At 46.8% G+C, this 21,233-nt stretch overlaps 1 protein-coding gene across 1 annotated transcript in view; it reads left to right on the plus strand.

Annotated features, from left to right (window-relative positions):
- The first annotated feature begins 1,274 nt into the window (after positions 1–1,274).
- Nrg (Neuroglian) overlaps positions 1,275–21,233 on the plus strand; it is a 206,214-nt gene continuing 186,255 nt past the window's right edge. Inside the window, exon 1 of the mRNA XM_071695113.1 lies at positions 1,275–1,427. The gene's annotated coding sequence lies outside the window, so the exon portion shown is untranslated. The remainder of the gene's footprint in view (positions 1,428–21,233) is intronic.

Raw genomic sequence — 21,233 nt, forward strand, 5'->3', positions numbered from 1 at the left:
ACAAGATAATGTTAGTAGTTACTACTGCATGGTAGTATAGCAAGATAATGTTAGTAGTTACTACTGCATGGTAGTATAGCAAGACAATGTTAGTAGTTACTACTGCATGGTAGGATAACAAGATGATGTTAGTAGTTACTACTGCATACAAATATGATAAGCTAATGTTAGTAGTTACTACTGCATAGTAGTATAACAAGATAATGTTAGTAGTTACTCCTGCATTGTTAGTTAGTTACTACTGTATGGTAGTATAACAAGATGATATTAGTAGTTTCTACTTCATGGTAGTATAGCAAGATAATGTTAGTAGTTACTACTGCATACAAATATGATAAGATAATGTTAGTAGTTACTACTGCATGGTAGTATAACAAGATGTTATTAGTATTTACTGCTTCATGGTAGTATAACAAGATAATGTTAGTAGATACTACTCTGTTGGAGTATTATAAGATCATGTAAGTAGATCCTTCTATATGGGGAAAATAACAAGATAACATGATCAGAGAGAGAGAGAGAGAGAGAGAGAGAGAGAGTACTGTACGGAGGGTGAGGAAAATAACAAGATACATGATCAAAGAGAGAGAGAGAGAGAGAGAGAGAGAGAGAGAGAGAGAGAGAGAGTACTGTACGGAGGGTGAGGAAAATAACAAGATACATGATCAAAGAGAGAGAGAGAGAGAGAGAGAGAGAGAGAGAGAGAGAGAGAGAGTACTGTACGGAGGGTGAGGAAAATAACAAGATACATGATCAAAGAGAGAGAGAGAGAGAGAGAGAGAGAGAGAGAGAGAGTACTGTACGGAGGGTGAGGAAGGTCTGCCGTTGCTCATCATGATGGTTGACGCAGTCTTCCCACACACTCACCGCAGGGCTGGATATGAATAATGTTTTATACATTTCTTCCACAATAAAGGTATTACTGAGTTATAAAGATGCATGAACATTATCAGTTCTACTATTGTAAGACTTATCAGTCAGTCTTGAAGGTACATACATGAAAGAACATTTGATTGCAAAATATTCGTATGGCTGGCATGGCAGTTCTCTGCAGCATTGTATTCATGTTTCCATGAACTACGCTGTACTGTGAAATCATTTTTAAAAAATCATCAACAGACAGTCTCACTTTTATATGATTTTAATGAGTGTTACGTAAAATCCCAACCAGGAACAAGAAATTAAAGGAGACATTAATATGATGTTTTGTACGATAACATGCTTAACCCCGCCCGGCGCCAGCATCGACCTGCAGGGCAAACAGGGTGGAGCTCAGTGGCTCCTCAACTGGTGAAGTGATTATACGTCAAAATTGTATACTGCGGTATTTCTCTTAGTCAAGAAATTACTTCGGCATGTAAGAGTGTGTGCCCCTCGTAAACCAAGAGGAAACCTCTATTATACACAAAGGATCTTTTCAGTTAAAGGTGAATACATCTTCGTAGTGTTAAATTGTGTTGTGTTGTGTGGCTGGAAGCAGTGCTGGGCGTCCGTTAGCAGGCAAGGTCCGGGCTGGAACACTTACCATCTCTCAACATTTGAAATTCATCGGAGGATGTTACATTGTTATCATGGATGACAATGATGAGTGTTGGTGGAGAGGGTAGTGGCAGTTTAGGTTGGTGTGTGGAGACCAAGCTAGTAAGGTTAGGGCACCATTTTCACTAGCAAGGGTGGCAAGATGTTTACCTCCACCAGTAATGGCGGCTCACTTCCTGCTATATGCATCATTCTCTCATCATCATGAGGACACATACCTCATTACTCATTATGTATTTTTCCCTCATGTATGACCTCAATACCATAGATCGGGAAAGGTAATGTTCTGGGGGTTACGCCCTAAAGGCCGCTGCAAACTTACCTGTCACCTACCCCCCCCCCCCCACCGCTCCCTCAATGCCAGTATACTCCCCCATCCGTCCCTTACCTGTCTCCCCTCCACCCCAGTATACTCCCCCATCCGTCCCTTACCTGTCTCCCCTCCACCCCAGTAAACTCCCCCATCCGTCCCTTACCTGTCTCCCCTCCACCCCAGTATACTCCCCCATCCGTCCCTTACCTGTCTCCCCTCCACCCCAGTAAACTCCCCCATCCGTCCCTTACCTGTTTCCCCTCCACCCCAGTAAACTCCCCCATCCGTCCCTTACCTGTCTCCCCTCCACCCCAGTAAACTCCCCCATCCGTCCCTTACCTGTCTCCCCTCCACCCCAGTATACTCCCCCATCCGTCCCTTACCTGTCTCCCCTCCACCCCAGTAAACTCCCCCATCCGTCCCTTACCTGTCTCCCCTCCACCCCAGTATACTCCCCCATCCGTCCCTTACCTGTCTCCCCTCCACCCCAGTATACTCCCCCATCCGTCCCTTACCTGTCTCCCCTCCACCCCAGTAAACTCCCCCATCCGTCCCTTACCTGTCTCCCCTCCACCCCAGTATACTCCCCCATCCGTCCCTTACCTGTCTCCCCTCCACCCCAGTATACTCCCCCATCCGTCCCTTACCTGTCTCCCCTCCACCCCAGTAAACTCCCCCATCCGTCCCTTACCTGTCTCCCCTCCACCCCAGTATACTCCCCCATCCGTCCCTTACCTGTCTCCCCTCCACCCCAGTATACTCCCCCATCCGTCCCTTACCTGTCTCCCCTCCACCCCAGTATACTCCCCCATCCGTCCCTTACCTGTCTCCCCTCCACCCCAGTATACTCCCCCATCCGTCCCTTACCTGTCTCCCCTCCACCCCAGTATACTCCCCCATCCGTCCCTTACCTGTCTCCCCTCCACCCCAGTATACTCCCCCATCCGTCCCTTACCTGTCTCCCCTCCACCCCAGTATACTCCCCCATCCGTCCCTTACCTGTCTCCCCTCCACCCCAGTAAACTCCCCCATCCGTCCCTTACCTGTCTCCCCTCCACCCCAGTATACTCCCCCATCCGTCCCTTACCTGTCTCCCCTCCACCCCAGTATACTCCCCCATCCGTCCCTTACCTGTCTCCCCTCCACCCCAGTATACTCCCCCATCCGTCCCTTACCTGTCTCCCCTCCACCCAGTAAACTCCCCCATCCGTCCCTTACCTGTCTCCCCTCCACCCCAGTAAACTCCCCCATCCGTCCCTTACCTGTCTCCCCTCCACCCCAGTATACTCCCCCATCCGTCCCTTACCTGTCTCCCCTCCACCCCAGTAAACTCCCCATCCGTCCCTTACCTGTCTCCCCTCCACCCCAGTAAACTCCCCCATCCGTCCCTTACCTGTCTCCCCTCCACCCCAGTATACTCCCCCATCCGTCCCTTACCTGTCTCCCCTCCACCCCAGTATACTCCCCCATCCGTCCCTTACCTGTCTCCCCTCCACCCCAGTATACTCCCCCATCCGTCCCTTACCTGTCTCCCCTCCACCCCAGTATACTCCCCCATCCGTCCCTTACCTGTCTCCCCTCCACCCCAGTATACTCCCCCATCCGTCCCTTACCTGTCTCCCCTCCACCCCAGTAAACTCCCCCATCCGTCCCTTACCTGTCTCCCCTCCACCCCAGTAAACTCCCCCATCCGTCCCTTACCGGTCTCCCCTCCATCCCCAGTATACTCCCCCATCCGTCCCTTACCTGTCTCCCCTCCACCCCAGTAAACTCCCCCATCCGTCCCTTACCTGTCTCCCCTCCACCCCAGTATACTCCCCCATCCGTCCCTTACCTGTCTCCCCTCCACCCCAGTATACTCCCCCATCCGTCCCTTACCTGTCTCCCCTCCACCCCAGTAAACTCCCCCATCCGTCCCTTACCTGTCTCCCCTCCACCCCAGTATACTCCCCCATCCGTCCCTTACCTGTCTCCCCTCCACCCCAGTATACTCCCCCATCCGTCCCTTACCTGTCTCCCTCCACCCCAGTATACTCCCCCATCCGTCCCTTACCTGTCTCCCCTCCACCCCAGCATACTCCCCCATCCGTCCCTTACCTGTCTCCCCTCCACCCCAGTATACTCCCCCATCCGTCCCTTACCTGTCTCCCCTCCACCCCAGCATACTCCCCCATCCGTCCCTTACCTGTCTCCCCTCCACCCCGGTATACTCCCCCATCCGTCCTTTACCTGTCTCCCCTCCACCCCAGTAAACTCCCCCATCCGTCCCTTACCTGTCTCCCCTCCACCCCAGTAAACTCCCCATCCGTCCCTTACCTGTCTCCCCTCCACCCCAGTAAACTCCCCCATCCGTCCCTTACCTGTCTCCCCTCCACCCCAGTAAACTCCCCCATCCGTCCCTTACCTGTCTCCCCTCCACCCCAGTATACTCCCCCATCCGTCCCTTACCTGTCTCCCCTCCACCCCAGTATACTCCCCCATCCGTCCCTTACCTGTCTCCCCTCCACCCCAGTCAACTCCCCCATCCGTCCCTTACCTGTCTCCCCTCCACCCCAGTATACTCCCCCATCCGTCCCTTACCTGTCTCCCCTCCACCCTAGTAAACTCCCCCATCCGTCCCTTACCTGTCTCCCCTCCACCCCAGTAAACTCCCCCATCCGTCCCTTACCTGTCTCCCCTCCACCCCAGTATACTCCCCCATCCGTCCCTTACCTGTCTCCCCTCCACCCCAGTAAACTCCCCCATCCGTCCCTTACCTGTCTCCCCTCCACCCCAGTATACTCCCCCATCCGTCCCTTACCTGTCTCCCCTCCACCCCAGTATACTCCCCCATCCGTCCCTTACCTGTCTCCCCTCCACCCCAGTAAACTCCCCCATCCGTCCTTACCTGTCTCCCCTCCACCCCAGTATACTCCCCCATCCGTCCCCTACCTGTCTCCCCTCCACCATAGTAAACTCCCCTCTAGCGCAGTATGCTCCCCGTTCGTGCCTCACCCCCTGCAGCCCTGCAGGGTGACTGAGTCATGACCGTACTAGCCTGCAGCCCAGCAGGGTGACTGAGTCATGACCGTACTAGCCTGCAGCCCAGTAGAGTGACTGAGTCATGACCGTACTAGCCTGCAGCCCAGCAGGGTGACTGAGTCATGACCGTACTAGCTAGAAATCGTTACGACAGTGGGCTCTGCCGGTTGCCACCCGCCATATACACATTTCCTCCTTTCTGTTTAGCACCACCTCTTGTTCAGTCTTGCCAAAGGTTGGCCTATTTTTTAATCTTTGATGTTACAGGTTCACTCCCCATTTCATGTTCAAAGAAAATAGATGGAAGTAACCATAGACGTCATGTCATATTGGCCTTACCACTAAATCTAACTGTATTGTTCGATCCTGTAGTGTGATGTTCTACCTTATAAAGAGTTCATACATGTCTATAGTGTGTCCTGGGTGATACATATCTCAGTATGGTATGTCTTGGGTGATACATGTCTCGGTATGGTAGTCCTGGGTGATACATGTCTCGGCATGATATGTCCTGGGTGATACATATCTCAGTATGGTATATCCTGGGTGATACATGTCTCGGTATGGTATGTCCTGGGTGATACAAGTCTCGGTATGGTGTGTTCTGGGTGATACATGTCTCGGTATGATATGTCCTGGGTGATACATGTCTCGGTATGATATGTCCTGGGTGATACATGTCTCGATATGGTGTGTTTTGGGTGATACATGTCTCAGTCTGTATTGGGTGATACATGTCTTGGTATAGTGTGTCCTGGGTGATAGGTGTCTCGGTATGGTGTGTTTTGGGTGATACATGTCTCATTATAATCTGTATTAGGTGATACATGTCTTGGTATAGTGTGTCCTGGGTGATAGGTGTCTCGGTATGGTGTGTTTTGGGTGATACATGTCTCATTATAATCTGTATTAGGTGATACATGTCTTGGTATAGTGTGTCCTGGGTGATACGTGTCTCGGTATGGTATGTCTTGGGTGATACGTGTCACGGTATGGTATGTCCTGGGTGATACGTGTCTCGGTATGGTATGTCTTGGGTGATACGTGTCACGGTATGGTATGTCCTGGGTGATACATGTCTCGGTATGGTGTGTTGTGGGTGATACATGTCTCATTATAATCTATTGGGTGATACATGTCTTGGTATAGTGTGTCCTGGGTGATACGTGTCTCGGTATGGTATGTTCTGGGTGATACGTGTCACGGTATGGTGTGTTCTGGGTGATACATGTCTCGGTAGTGTGTCTTGAGTGATACATGTCTAGGTATGGTGTGTCCTGGATGATATATGTCTCGGTATGGTGTGTTCTGGCTGATACGAGTCTCATCATAATCTGCACTGGGTGATGCATGTCTCGGTATAGTGTGTCCTGGGTGATACATGCCTCATAGTCTGTACTGGGTGACATATCTCGGTATGGTGCATCCTGAGTGATGCATGTCTCATTATAGTATTATGTACAGGGTAATACGTCTCGGTATGGTATGTCCTGGGTGATACATGTCTCGGTATGGTGTGTCCTGGGTGACACATGTCTCGGTATGGGATGTCCTGGGTGATACGTGTCTTATAATCTGTACTGGGTGATACATGTCTCGGTATGGGATGTCCTGGGTGATGCATGTCTTGGTATGGTTTGTCGTGGGTGATACATGTCTCGGTATGGTGTCCTGGGTGATACATGTCTATGGTGTGTCCTGGGTGATACATGTCTCAGTATGGTATGTCCTGGGTGATACATGTCTCGGTATGGTGTGTCCTGGGTGACACATGTCTCGGTATGGGATGCCCTGGGTGATACGTGTCTTACAATCTGTACTGGGTGATACATGTCTCGGTATGGGATGTCCTGGGTGATGCATGTCTTGGTATGGTTTGTCGTGGGTGATACATGTCTCGGTATGGTGTCCTGGGTGATACATGTCTATGGTGTGTCCTGGGTGATGCATGTCCCGGTATGTTGTGTCCTGGGTGATACATCTCGGTATGGTGTGTTCTTGGTGATACATGTCTCAGTACGGAATGTCCTGGGTGATACATGTCTCGGTATGGTATGTCCTGGGTGATACATGTCTCGGTATAGTGTGTCCTAGGTGATACATGTCTAAGTATGGTATGTCCTGGATGATACATGTCTTGGTGTGGTATGTCCTGGGTGATACATGTCTCGGTATGGTGTGTCCTGGGTGATACATGTCTCGGTATGGTATGTCCTGGGTGATGCATGTCTCGGTATGGTGTGTTTTGGGTGATACATGTCTCGGTATAGTGTGTCCTAGGTGATACATGTCTAAGTATGGTATGTCCTGGATGATACATGTCTTGGTGTGGTATGTCCTGGGTGATACATGTCTCGGTATGGTGTGTCCTGGGTGATACATGTCTCGGTATGGTATGTCCTGGGTGATGCATGTCTCGGTATGGTGTGTTTTGGGTGATACATGTCTCGGTATGGTGTCCTTAGTGGTACATGTCGTTATGGTATGTCCTGGGTGATACATGTCTTGTTATAGTATGTTCTGGATGATACATGTCTCGGTATGGTGTCCTGGATGATACATGTCTCGGTATGGTGTCCTAGATGATGATACATGTCTAGGTATTGTATGTTCTGGATGATACATGTCTCGGTATAGTATGTCTTGGGTGATAGATGTCTCGGTATGGTGTCCTCATTGATGCATGTTGGTATGGTATGTCCTGGGTGATACATGTCTTGGTAGAGTATGTCCTGGGTGATATGTGTCGGTATGGTGTGTCCTGGGTGATACATATCGTCATGGTATGTCTGGGTGATACATGTCTTGGTATAGTATGTCCTGGATGATACATATCTTGTTATAGTATGTCCTGGGTGATACATGTCTATGGTATGTCCTAGGTGATACATGTCTTGGTATGGTTTGTCGTGGGTGATACGTCTCGGTATGGTGTCCTAGGTGATATATGTCTCTATGGTGTGTCCTGGGTGATACATGTCTCTATGGTGTGTCCTGGGTGATGCATGTCCCGGTATAGTGTGTACTGGGTGATACATGTATCGGCATGGTTTGTCTTGGGTGATACAAGTGGTAAGTCCTGGATGATACATGTCTCGGTATGGTATTCTTGGGTGATATATGTGGTAAGTCCTGGATGATACATGTCTCAGTGTGGTATTCTTGGGTGATACATGTCTCGGTATGGTGTCCTTAGTGATACATGTCTTGGTATAGTATGTCCTGGGTGATATATGTTTCGGCATGGTGTGTCCTGGGTGATACATATCGGCATGGTGTCCTGGGTGATACATGTCTCGTTATGGTATGTCCTGGATGATACATGTCTTGGTATAGTATGTCCTGGGTGATACGTCTCGGTATGTTATGTCCTGGGTGATACATGTCTTGGTATGATCTGTCCTGGGTGATACATGTCTTGGGATAGTATGTCCTGGGTGATACGTCTCGATATGTTATGTCCTGGGTGATACATGTCTTGGTACGATCTGTCCTGGGTGATACATGTCTCGGTATAGTGTGTCCTTCGTGATACGTCTCGGTATGGTTTGTCCTGGGTGACACATGTTTTAGTATGGTGTGTCCTGGGTGATACATGTCTCGGTATGGTATGTCCTGGGTGATACATATTTCGGTATAGTGTGTCCTGGGTGATACATGTTTCAGTATGGTATGTCATGGGTGACACATGTCTCACTATAGGATGCACTGGGTGATACATATCTTGGTATGGTATGTCTTGGGTGATACATGTCTCGCTATGGTGTGTCCTGGGTGACACTTGTCTCGGTATGGTATGTCCTGGGTGATACATATCTCGCTATGGTGTGTCCTGGGTGATACTTGTCTCGGTATGGTATGTCATGGGTGATACATGTCTCGGTATAGTATATCCTGGGTAATACATGTCTCAGTATGGTTTGTCCTGGGTAATACATGTTTCAGTATTGTATATCCTGGGTGATACATATCGGTATGGTGTCCTGGGTGATGTTTCGGTATGGTGTGTCGTGGGTGTTACAAGTCTAGGTTTAGTGTCCAGAAAGATACATGTCTCGTTATGTTATATCCTGGGTGATACATGTCTTTATGGTGTCCTACGTGATACACTTCTCGGTATGGTGTGTCCTTGGCGATACATGTCTCAGTATGGTATGTCCTGGGTGATTCATGTCTAGGTATGGTATGTCTTGGGTGGCACATGTCTCTGTATGATGTGTACTGGGTGATACATGTCTAGGTATATTATGTCCTGTGTGATACATGTCTAGGTATGGTATGTAATGCGTGAAAGATGTCTAGGTGATATATGTATCGGTGTGGTAAGTCCTGGGTGATACATGTATCGGTGTGGTATGTACTGGATGATAATTGTCTTTAGTAATGTATGTCAGGATGGTATGTCGTGATACATATAAGGCTGATATATCAGGATGGTATGTCCTGTGATACACATAAGACATGTCAGGATGGTATGTTCTGTGATACATATAAGGCTGGTATATCAGGATGGTATGTCCTGTGATACATAGAAGACTGGTATGTCCTGTGATACATATAAGGCTGGTGTGTCCCGTGATACATATAAGGTTGGTATGTCCTGTGATACATATAAGGCTGTTATGTTAGGATGGTATGTCCTGTGATACATATAAGGTTGATATATCAGGATGGTATGTCCTGTGATACATATAAGACTTATGTCAGGATGGTATGTTCTGTGATACATATAAGGATGGTATGTCAGGATGGTATGTCTTGTGATACATATAAGGCTGGTATGTACATATAAGGCTGGTATGTAAGGATATGTCCTGTGATACATATGTGTGCTATGTCAGGCTTATATATCGTGTGATACATATGAAGCTGATATGTCCGGATCCGGTGTGATACTTGATTCTGGAAGGTGTGTCTGGGGCCATAAATTTTGGGGGGATACATATCTCGGAATGATGTGTCCTGGGTGATACATGTCTCGGGATGGTGTATTCTGGGTCATACATATCGGAATGTGTCCAGGGTGGTATATGTCTCGGGATGGTGTGTCCTGGGTGATACATGTCTTGGGATGGTGTGGCCTTTGTAATACATGTGTTGGGATGGTGTGTCCTGGATGATGCATATCACAGGATGGTGTGTCCTTGGTGATACATGTCTCGGGATGTGTTGTGGGTGATACATTCGTAGGGATGGTGTGTCCTGGGGGATACATTCGTAGGGATGGTGTGTTCTGAGTGATACACGTCGGGATAGTGTGTCCTGGATGATATATGTCTCGGGATGGTGTGTTCTGGGTGATACATGTGTCGGGATGGTGTGTCCTGGATGATACATATCTCGAGATGTGTTCTAGATGATACACGTGTCGGGATGGTGTGTCCTGGATGATACATGTCTCGGAATGTTGTGTTCTGGGTGATACACGTGTCGGGATGGTGTGTCCTGGATGATACATGTCTCGGGATGTTGTGTTCTGGGTGATACATTTGTAGGGATGATGTGTCCTGGATGATACATGTCTCGGGATGGTGTGTTCTGGGTGATACATTTGTAGGGATGGTGTGTCCTGAATATGTCTCGGGATGGTGTGTTCTGGGTGATACATGTGTTGGAATGGTGTGTCCTGGGTGATACATGTCTCGGGATGGTGTGTTCTGGGTGATACATGTGTCGGGATGGTGTGCCCTGGATGATACATGTCTCGGATGTTGTGTTCTGGGTGATACACGTGTCGGGATGGTGTGTCCTGGATGATACATGTCTCGGAATGTTGTGTTCTGGGTGATACACGTGTCGGGATGGTGTGCCCTGGATGATACATGTCTCGGATGTTGTGTTCTGGGTGATACACGTGTCGGGATGGTGTGTCATGGATGATACATGTCTCGGAATGTTGTGTTCTAGGTGATACACGTGTCGGGATGGTGTGTCCTGGATGATACATGTCTCGGGATGTTGTTCTGGGTAATACATTTGTAGGGATGATGTGTTCTGGGTGATACATTTGTAGGGATAGTATGTTCTGGGTGATACATGTCTCGGGATGGCGTGTTCTTGATGATACATGTCTCAGGATGGTGTGTTCTGGGTGATACATGTCTGGATGGTGTGTTCTTGATGATACATGTCTCAGGATGGTGTGTTCTGGGTGATACATGTCTCTGGATGGTGTGTACTGGATGATACATGTCTCAGGATGGTGTGTTCTGGGTGATACATGTCTCGGGATGGTGTGTCCTGGATGATACATATCTCGGGATATTGTGTTCTGGGTGATACACGTGTCGGGATAGTGTGTCCTGGATGATACATATCTCGGGATGTGTTCTGGGTGATACACGTGTCAGGATGGTGTGTGATGGATGATGCATGTCTCGGGATGGTGTGTTCTGGGTGATACACGTGTCAGGATGGTGTGTCGTGGGTGATACATGTCTCGGGATGTTGTGTTCTGGGTGATACACGTGTCGGGATGGTGTGTCCTGGAGGATACATGTCTCGGGATGGTGTGTTGTGGGTGATACACGTGTTTGGGATGGTGTGTTCTGGGTGATACACGTGTCGGGATGGTGCGTTCTGGATGATACATGTCTCAGGATGATGTGTTCTGGATGGTACATATCTCGGGATGGTGTGTTCTGGATGATACATGTCTCTGGATGGTGTTTCCTTTATGATACATATCTCGTGAAGGTGTTCTGGATGATACATATCTCGTGATGGTGTTCTGGATGATACATATCTCGGGATGGTGTGTTCTGGATGATACATGTCTCAGGATGGTGTTTCCTGGATGATACATGTCTCGGGATGGTGTGTTCTGGATGATACATATCTCGGGATGGTGTGTCCTGGATGATACATATCTCGGGATGGTGTGTTCTGGATGATACATATCTCGGGATGGTGTGTCCTGGATGATACATATCTCGGGATGGTGTGTTCTGGATGATACATGTCTCGAGATGTGTTCTGGATGCTACATATCTCGCGATGGTGTTTCCTGGATGATACATACCTCGGGATGGTGTGTCCTGGATGATACATGTCTCGGGATGGTGTGTCCTGGATGATACATGTCTCGGGATGGTGTGTCCTGGATGATACATATCTCAGGATGGTGTGTCCTGGATGATACATGTCTCGGGATGGTGTGTCCTGGATGATACATGTCTCGGGATGGTGTGTCCTGGATGATACATGTCTCAGGATGGTGTGTCCTGGATGATACATATCAGGATGGTGTGTGGAAATGATACATGTCTCGGGATGGTGTGTCCTGGATGATACATGTCGGGATGGTGTGTCCTGGATGATACATGTCTCGGGATGGTGTGTCCTGGATGATACATATCTCGGGATGGTGTGTCCTGGATGATACATGTCTCGGGATGGTGTGTCCTGATGATACATATCTCGGGCTGGTGTGTCCTGGATGATACATATCTCGGGATGGTGTGTCCTGGATGATACATATCTCGGGATGGTGTGTCCTGGATGATACATGTCTCGGGATGGTGTGTCCTGGATGATACATATCTCAGGATGGTGTGTGGGAATGATACATATCTCGGGATGGTATGTCCTGGATGATACATGTCTCGGGATGGTATGTCCTGGATGATACATGTCTCAGGATGGTGTGTCCTGGATGATACATGTCTCGGGATGGTGTGTCCTGGATGATACATGTCTCGGGATGGTGTGTCCTGGATGATACATGTCTCGGGATGGTGTGTCCTGGATGATACATGTCTCGGGATGGTGTGTCCTGGATGATACATGTCTCGGGATGGTGTGTCCTGGATGATACATGTCTCGGGATGGTGTGTCCTGGATGATACATGTCTCGGGATGGTATGGTCTAGATGATCTTGCTGTGCATCATCCGTGGGATTGAGAAAGAGATTTGACTGGTATGTTTCCTGCTTGTCTCGCTCTTGGTATATGTCACATAAGAAGTTGTGCTGTGTAGCGCTTCCTCCTGCCTGGGCTGTGCTCAGAGGTGAGACGATGTATAGTGTAAGGTGGAGGTGAGACAATGTATAGTGTAAGGTGGAGGTGAGACAATGTATAGTGTAAGGTGGAGGTGAGACAATGTATAGTGTAAGGTGGAGGTGAGACAATGTATAGTGTAAGGTGGAGGTGAGACAATGTATAGTGTAAGGTGGAGGTGAGACAATGTATACCGTAAGGTGGAGGTGAGACAATGTATAGTGTAAGGTGGAGGTGAGACAATGTATAGTGTAAGGTGGAGGTGAGACAATGTATAGTGTAAGGTGGAGGTGAGACAATGTATAGTGTAAGGTGGAGGTGAGACAATGTATAGTGTAAGGTGGAGGTGAGACAATGTATAGTGTAAGGTGGAGGTGAGACAATGTATAGTGTAAGGTGGAGGTGAGACAATGTATAGTGTAAGGTGGAGGTGAGACAATGTATAGTGTAAGGTGGAGGTGAGACAATGTATAGTGTAAGGTGGAGGTGAGACAATGTATAGTGTAAGGTGGAGGTGAGACAATGTATAGTGTAAGGTGGAGGTGAGACAATGTATAGTGTAAGGTGGAGGTGAGACAATGTATAGTGTAAGGTGGAGGTGAGACAATGTATAGTGTAAGGTGGAGGTGAGACAATGTATAGTGTAAGGTGGAGGTGAGACAATGTATAGTGTAAGGTGGAGGTGAGACAATGTATAGTGTAAGGTGGAGGTGAGACAATGTATAGTGTAAGGTGGAGGTGAGACAATGTATAGTGTAAGGTGGAGGTGAGACAATGTATAGTGTAAGGTGGAGGTGAGACAATGTATAGTGTAAGGTGGAGGTGAGACAATGTATAGTGTAAGGTGGAGGTGAGACAATGTATAGTGTAAGGTGGAGGTGAGACAATGTATAGTGTAAGGTGGAGGTGAGACAATGTATAGTGTAAGGTGGAGGTGAGACAATGTATAGTGTAAGGTGGAGGTGAGACAATGTATAGTGTAAGGTGGAGGTGAGACAATGTATAGTGTAAGGTGGAGGTGAGACAATGTATAGTGTAAGGTGGAGGTGAGACAATGTATAGTGTAAGGTGGAGGTGAGACAATGTATAGTGTAAGGTGGAGGTGAGACAATGTATAGTGTAAGGTGGAGGTGAGACAATGTATAGTGTAAGGTGGAGGTGAGACAATGTATAGTGTAAGGTGGAGGTGAGACAATGTATAGTGTAAGGTGGAGGTGAGACAATGTATAGTGTAAGGTGGAGGTGAGACAATGTATAGTGTAAGGTGGAGGTGAGACAATGTATAGTGTAAGGTGGAGGTGAGACAATGTATAGTGTAAGGTGGAGGTGAGACAATGTATAGTGTAAGGTGGAGGTGAGACAATGTATAGTGTAAGGTGGAGGTGAGACAATGTATATTGTAAGGTGGAGGTGAGACAATGTATAGTGTAAGGTGGAGGTGAGACAATGTATAGTGTAAGGTGGAGGTGAGACAATGTATAGTGTAAGGTGGAGGTGAGACAATGTATAGTGTAAGGTGGAGGTGAGACAATGTATAGTGTAAGGTGGAGGTGAGACAATGTATAGTGTAAGGTGGAGGTGAGACAATGTATAGTGTAAGGTGGAGGTGAGACAATGTATAGTGTAAGGTGGAGGTGAGACAATGTATAGTGTAAGGTGGAGGTGAGACAATGTATAGTGTAAGGTGGAGGTGAGACAATGTATATTGTAAGGTGGAGGTGAGACAATGTATAGTGTAAGGTGGAGGTGAGACAATGTATAGTGTAAGGTGGAGGTGAGACAATGTATATTGTAAGGTGGAGGTGAGACAATGTATAGTGTAAGGTGGAGGTGAGACAATGTAATAGTGTAAGTAGGAGGTAGACAATTTATATTGTAAGGTGTAAGTGAGACAATGTATATGTAAAGGTGGAGGTGAGACAAGGTTTAGTGTAAGGTGGAGGGAGAACAATGTTTAGTTTAAGTGATTTGAGACAATGTTAGTGTAAGTGGAGGTAGACAATTTAATTAAGGTGGAGGTGAAGACATGTATATGTAAGGAGGAGGTGAGACAATGTATACGAAAGGTGGAGTGAGACAATGTGTTAGTGGGTAAACGTGGATGTGAACAATGTATATGTAAGGTGGAGGTGAACAATTTTATAGTGTAAGGTGGAGGTGAGACGATTGTATACGTGTAAGGTGGAGGTGAGACAATGTAGAGTGTTAAGGTGGAGGTGGACAATGTATAGTGTTAAGGTGGAGGTGAGACGATGTTTAGCCGTAAGGTGGAGGTGAGACGAATGTATAGTGTAAGGTGGAGGTGAGACAATGTATAGTGTAAGGTGGAGGTGAGACAATGTATAGTGTAAGGTGGAGGTGAGACAATGTATATTGTAAGGTGGAGGTGAGACAATGTATAGTGTAAGGTGGAGGTGAGACAATGTATAGTGTAAGGTGGAGGTGAGACAATGTATAGTGTAAGGTGGAGGTGAGACAATGTATAGTGTAAGGTGGAAGTGAGACAATGTATACTGTAAGGTGGAGGTGAGACAATGTGTAGTGTAAGGTGGAGGTGAGACAATGTATAGTGTAAGGTGGAGGTGAGACAATGTATAGTGTAAGGTGGAGGTGAGACAATGTATATTGTAAGGTGGAGGTGAGACAATGTATAGTGTAAGGTGGAGGTGAGACAACGTATAATGTAAGGTGGAGGTGAGACAATGTATAGTGTAAGGTGGAGGTGAGACAATGTATATTGTAAGGTGGAGGTGAGACAATGTATAGTGTAAGGTGGAGGTGAGACAATGTATCGTGTAAGGTGGAGGTGAGACAATGTATAGTGTAAGGTGGAGGTGAGACAATGTATAGTGTAAGGTGGAGGTGAGACAATGTATATTGTAAGGTGGAGGTGAGACAATGTATAGTGTAAGGTGGAGGTGAGACAATGTATAGTGTAAGGTGGAGGTGAGACAATGTATTGTGTAAGTTGGAAGTAAGTCTGTGTGGTGTTAGGTGGAGATGTGGAATGAGGAATTTAGTATCTCATGGTAATGTGTGGAAGGCGAGAAAGTTATCTCGGAGAGCAAAAATGGAAAAATGGGTATGTTTGAAGGAATAGTGGTTCCAACAATGTTATGTGGTAGCGAGGCGTGGGCTATAGATAGGGTTGTGCGGTGGAGGGTGGATGTGTTGGAAATTATATGTTTGTGGACAATATGTGGTGTGAGGTGGTTTGATCGAGTAAGTAATGAAAGGGTAAGAGAGATGTATGGTAATAAAAGGAGTGTGGTTGAGAGGGCAGATGAGGGTGTTTTGAAATGGTTTGGTCACATGGAGAGAATGAGTGAGGAAAGATTTAAGATTGACCAAGAGGATATATGTGTCAGAGGTGGAGGGAACGAGAAGTGGGGGACCAAATTGGAGGTGGAAAGATGGAGTGAAAAAGATTTTGAGCGGTCGGGGCCTGAACAGGCAGGAGGGTGAAAGGCTTGCAAGGAATAAATGAATTGGAACGATGTGGTATACCGGGGTCGACGTGCTGTCAGTGGATTAAACCAGGGCATGTGAAGCGTCTGTGTGTGTGTGTGTGTGTATACATTCTCGCCATTTCCCGCGTTAGCGAGGTAGCGTTAAGAACAGAGGACTGAGCCTTAGAGGGAATATCTTCACTTGGTTACCTTCGTTGTTCCTTCTTTTGGAAAAGTAAAAACGGGAGGGGAGGATTTCCAGTCCCTCCGTTCCCTTTCCTGTTAGTAGTCTACGACGTGCAGGGAATACGTAGCAAGTGTTCTTTCTTCCCCTATCCCCAGGGATAATTATATATATATATATATATATATATATATATATATATATATATATATATATATATATATATATATATATATATACACTTTATTCGCATTCATATAACTCCGCGTTGTACAGTCAGGTTCGGTAAAACGCTCTCAGCTGGCTATGTGTTCTGTTCGGAAACAACCGATTGACCCCGTTGTTCACCATAGTGAGACGAAGGGTATTCGAGTACTTAGTATTTCGAATAGTTGTTTCCTATTATACAGTCCCTTAGCCTAGCGGTTAGCATGCCTGCCTCTTGCACAAGGGGTCCCAGGTTCGATCCTGGCTGATGGAGCTTTGTATGTTCTATGAAGGTGCGCGTTCATATACACTTTATTCGTATATATATATATATATATGTATTATTATAATTTTGCTTTGTCGCTGTCTCCCGCGTTTGCGAGGTAGCGCAAGGAAACAGACGAAAGAAATGGCCCAACCCACCCCCATACACATGTATATACATACACGTCCACACACGCAAATATACATACCTATACATCTCAATGTATATATATATATATATATATATATATATATATATATATATATATATATATATATATATACATATATACACATGTACATAATTCATACTGTCTGCCTTTATTCATTCCCATCGCCACCTCGCCACGCGGAATAACATCCCCCTTCCCCCTCATGTGTGCGAGGTAGCGCTAGGAAAAGACAGCAAAGGCCCCATTCATTCACACTCAGTCTAGCTGTCATGTAATAATGCCCGAAACACAGCTCCCTTTCCACATCCAGGCCCCACAGTACTTTCCATGGTTTACCCCAGACGCTTCACATGCCCTGATTCAATCCATTGACAGCACGTCGACCCCGGTATACCACATCGAACTAATTCACTCTATTCCTTGTTCGCCTTTCACCCTCCTGCATGTTCAGGCCCCATCACTCAAAATCTTTTTCGCTCCACTTTTCCACCTCCAATATATATATATATATATATATATATATATATATATATATATATATATATATATATATATATTTGTCGCTGTCTCCCGCGTTTGCGAGGTAGCGCAAGGAAACAGACGAAAGAAATGGCCCAACCCACCCCCATACACATGCCTTGATTCAATCCACTGACAGCACGTCAACCCCGGTATACCACATCGCTCCAATTCACTCTATTCTTTGCCCTCCTTTCACCCTCCTGCATGTTCAGGCCCCGATCACACAAAATCTTTTTCACTCCATCTTTCCACCTCCAATTTGGTCTCCCTCTTCTCCTCGTTCCCTCCACCTCCGACACATATATCCTCTTGGTCAATCTTTCCTCACTCATTCTCTCCATGTGACCAAACCATTTCAAAACACCCTCTTCTGCTCTCTCAACCACGCTCTTTTTATTTCCACACATCTCTCTTACCCTTACGTTACTTACTCGATCAAACCACCTCACACCACACTTTGTCCTCAAACATCTCATTTCCAGCACATCCATCCTCCTGCGCACAACACTATCCATAGTCCACGCCTCGCAACCATACAACATTGTTGGAACCACTATTCCTTCAAACATACCCATTTTTGCTTTCCGAGATAATGTTCTCGACTTCCACACATTCTTCAAGGCTCCCAGAATTTTCGCCCCCTCCCCCACCCTATGATCCACTTCCGCTTCCATGGTTCCATCCGCTGCCAGATCCACTCCCAGATATCTAAAACACTTAACTTCCTCCAGTTTTTCTCCATTCAAACTCACCTCCCAATTGAATTGACCCTCAACCCTACTGTACCTAATAACCTTGCTCTTATTCACATTTACTCTTAACTTTCTTCTTTCACACACTTTACCAAACTCAGTCACCAGCTTCTGCAGTTTCTCACATGAATCAGCCACCAGCGCTGTATCATCAGCGAACAACAACTGACTCACTTCCCAAGCTCTCTCATCCCCAACAGACTTCATACTTGCCCCTCTTTCCAAAACTCTTGCATTCACCTCCCTAACAACCCCTCCATAAACAAATTAAACAACCATGGAGACATCACACACCCCTGCCGCAAACCTACATTCACTGAGAACCAATCACTTTCCTCTCTTCCTACACGTACACATGCCTTACATCCTCAATAAAAACTTTTCACTGCTTCTAACAACTTGCCTCCCACACCATATATTCTTAATACCTTCCACAGAGCATCTCTATCAACTCTATCATATGCCTTCTCCAGATCCATAAATGCTACATACAAATCCATTTGCTTTTCTAAGTATTTCTCACATACATTCTTCAAAGCAAACACCTGATCCACACATCCTCTACCACATCTGAAACCACACTGCTCTTCCCCAATCTGATGCTCTGTACATGCCTTCACCCTCTCAATCAATACCCTCCCATATAATTTGCCAGGAATACTCAACAAACTTATACCTCTGTAATTTGAGCACTCACTCTTATCTCCTTTGCCTTTGTACAATGGCACTATGCACGCATTCCGCCAATCCTCAGGCACCTCACCATGAGTCATACATACATTAAATAACCTTACCAACCGGTCAACAATACAGTCACCCCCTTTTTTAATAAATTCCACTGCAGTACCATCCAACCCTGCTGCCTTGCCGGCTTTCATCTTCCGCAAAGCTTTTACTACCTCTTCTCTGTTTACAAACTCATTTTCCCTAACCCTCGCACTTTGCACACCACCTCGACCAAAACACCCTATATCTGCCACTCTATCATCAAACACATTCAACAAACCTTCAAAATACTCACTCCATCTCCTTCTCACATCACCACTACTTGTTATCACCTCCCCATTTGCGCCCTTCACTGAAGTTCCCATTTGCTCCCTTGTCTTACGCACTTTATTTATATATATATATTGGAAAGGATCACAATTTTGCTCGTGATCAAGAAATTCCTATGAGTCCACGAAAATGAAAATGAAATACGAAAAGTTCCCAAGTGCACTTTCGTGTGATAATCACATCATCACATGGCGTCATAGCTTCGTCTCTTCGATGTATATCACTCATACTGTACAGATGATATTACCCCACTCCTCATACTGTACTGATGATGGAGCCCCACTCATACTGTACAGCTGATAGGACCCCATTCCTCATTATGTACAGATGATAGGACCCCATTCCTCATACTGTACAGATGATAGGACCCCACTCCATACTGTACAGATAAAGGGGCCCCACTCCTCATACTGTGCAGATGATGGGGCCCCACTCATCCTGTACAGGTGATAGGACCCCATTCCTCATACTGTACAGATGATAGGACCCCATTCCTCATACAGTACAGATGATGGGGCCCCACTCATACTGTACAGATGATAGGACCCCATTCCTCATACTGTATAGATGATAGGACCCCACTCATACTGTACAGATGATAGGACCCCATTCCTCATACAGTACAGATGATGGGGCCCCACTCATAACGTACAGATGGTAGGACCCCATTCCTCATACTGTACAGATGATGGGACCCCATTCCTCATACTGTACAGATGATAGGACCCCATTCCTCATACTGTACAGATGATGGGACCCCACTCCTCATACTGTACAGATGATGGGGCCCCACTCATATTGTACAGATGATAGGACCCCACTCCTCATACTGTACAGATGATGGGACCCCACTCCTCATACTGTACAGATGATGGGGCCCCACTCATACTGTACAGATGATGGGGCCCCACTCCTCATACTGTACAGATGATGGGGCCCCACTCATATTGTACAGATGATAGGACCCCACTCCTCATACTGTACAGATGATGGGACCCCACTCCTCATACTGTACAGATGATGGGGCCCCACTCATACTGTACAGATGATAGGACCCCACTCCTCATACTGTACAGATGATGGGGCCCCACTCCTCATACTGTACAGATGATGGGGCCCCACTCATATTGTACAGATGATAGGACCCCACTCCTCATACTGTACAGATGATGGGACCCCACTCCTCATACTGTACAGATGATGGACCCACTCCTCATACTGTACAGATGAAGGACCCCATTCCTCATACTGTACAGGATGATGGACCCACTCCTCATACTGTACAGATGATGGGGCCCCACTCATATTGTACAGATGATAGGACCCCATTCCTCATACTGTACAGATGATAGGACCCCATCCTCATACTGTACAGATGATGGGACCCCACTCCTCATACTGTACAGATGATAGGACCCCATCCTTATACTGTACAGATGATAGGACCCCATACTCATACTGTACAGATGATAGGACCCCTACTCATACGGTACAGATGATAGGACCCATTCCTCATACTGTACAGATGATAGGACCCCCACTCCTCGTACTGTACAGATGATTGGGGCCCCACTCATACTGTACAGATGATAGGACCCATTCCTCATACTGTACAGATGATAGGACCCATCTCATACTGTACAGGATGAAGGACCCCATACCTCATACTGTACAGATGATAGGACCCCACTCCTCATACTGTACAGATGATGGGCCCCACTCTAATGACAGATGATAGACCCCATTCCTCATCTG

Source organism: Panulirus ornatus, chromosome 57, assembly GCF_036320965.1.
Source record: "Panulirus ornatus isolate Po-2019 chromosome 57, ASM3632096v1, whole genome shotgun sequence".
Classification (NCBI taxonomy): domain Eukaryota; kingdom Metazoa; phylum Arthropoda; class Malacostraca; order Decapoda; family Palinuridae; genus Panulirus; species Panulirus ornatus.